This window comes from Schistocerca cancellata, chromosome 10 (assembly GCF_023864275.1).
Source record: "Schistocerca cancellata isolate TAMUIC-IGC-003103 chromosome 10, iqSchCanc2.1, whole genome shotgun sequence".
NCBI classification, from domain to species: domain Eukaryota; kingdom Metazoa; phylum Arthropoda; class Insecta; order Orthoptera; family Acrididae; genus Schistocerca; species Schistocerca cancellata.
This window is the reverse complement of record NC_064635.1, coordinates 13,609,586-13,610,866: the sequence shown is the minus strand read 5'-3', so window position 1 is coordinate 13,610,866 and position 1,281 is coordinate 13,609,586. Positions and strand designations below refer to the sequence as shown.

General features: G+C 43.7%; 1 non-coding gene across 1 annotated transcript; it reads right to left on the bottom strand.

The window, feature by feature from the left end:
• Positions 1 to 521: 521 nt before the first annotated feature.
• Trnat-ugu (transfer RNA threonine (anticodon UGU)) lies at positions 522 to 595 on the bottom strand. The gene has a single exon. It is a non-coding gene; the product is annotated as a tRNA-Thr (tRNA).
• Between the last annotated feature and the right edge of the window lie 686 nt (positions 596 to 1,281).

Genomic DNA, 1,281 nt, shown 5'->3' with positions numbered 1-1,281 from the left:
CCCTCACTACCCGTTAAACAATCAGTCCATCTACCTGATAGGTTTCTGGTTGTCTGTCCCTTCACTCTGCGATGGTAGATATCAGTTTAGCTGACAAAAGCAGCTTTGACGAAAATTGGACTAAATACCTACCACGCACAGGCCACGTAACTCCAGTCCCTGGGAAGCAGCTGAAAGTTAGTTAAACCATCACGCGTTCGGAATTCTTGCATGACTCGTTTGAAGAATATCGAACATTTCCTATAAGTTGGTTTACGGTCTTTAAAACACAGAATATGGCTATCAAGTCCGTATTTAATATCTCGACATCAATTGCGCAGTGTTACCGACCATCTCTATTCCAAGTTCACACACGAAAGCAGCAAGAAGATATTTTGCCCGATTCGACTTTGAACCACGTAAACAGCCACTGACCCACGACTACTTGCAACTTAATACATTCAATGAAATGATAATTAAATCAAGACCCTACGCTGCCGACGGGCGTTGATATACATCAAGGGGGACAGATGAAACTGTGTGCCCCCGACCGGAACTCGAACCCGGGATCTCCTGCTTACACGGCAAACGCTCTATCCAACTGAGCCACCGAGGGCACAGAGCATAGTGCGACTGCAGGGTCTTACCCCTTGCACGCTCCCCGTGAGACCCACATTCCCCACTTAATGTCCACACACTACATTCGTAGTGCCCCTGCCCATTAAACTCATTACTCGTGGCAGACAATCTTACCGAGTCCCGTTAGAGTTCGGGCAATACGTGTGCATCCGCACAAAAGAGGAAGGTCAATGGCTGGTTAGCCTTAACTGTATGAAGATTATATCTGCTCTTTCGGACATGTCCGAAAGAACAGATACCATCTTTATATATGTTAACAGATTCAGTCGTTCAGTAGGCTCCTTGTAAACAAGTGCTTGCCATAATGTCTCGTAATCTGCCCGAAACGCGCCAAGCCGACTTTATGTACGACATGAAATGTTCACACGCAAATATCTCCTTAAAGGGGGTAGGACGTCAAACGGACCGACTTAGAGCAGGAGAGGCACCACAGGACATGTTGTTTTCTACTGTCTACATTTTTACAAATAAATTCATAGAACATTGTCACCATGACCAGGAAGGATTCAGGATTCACACTCATAGCAGTGGAAGTGCAAGAACATAACAAAATAATTTTTTTTAGATATGAAATTTCACAATTTTTTTCACTAACTGTTGGCTGCATTTGTTGTTATAGGTACATTTTTCTTCACAAGTAAGAGAGATTCTTTGATGAATTTT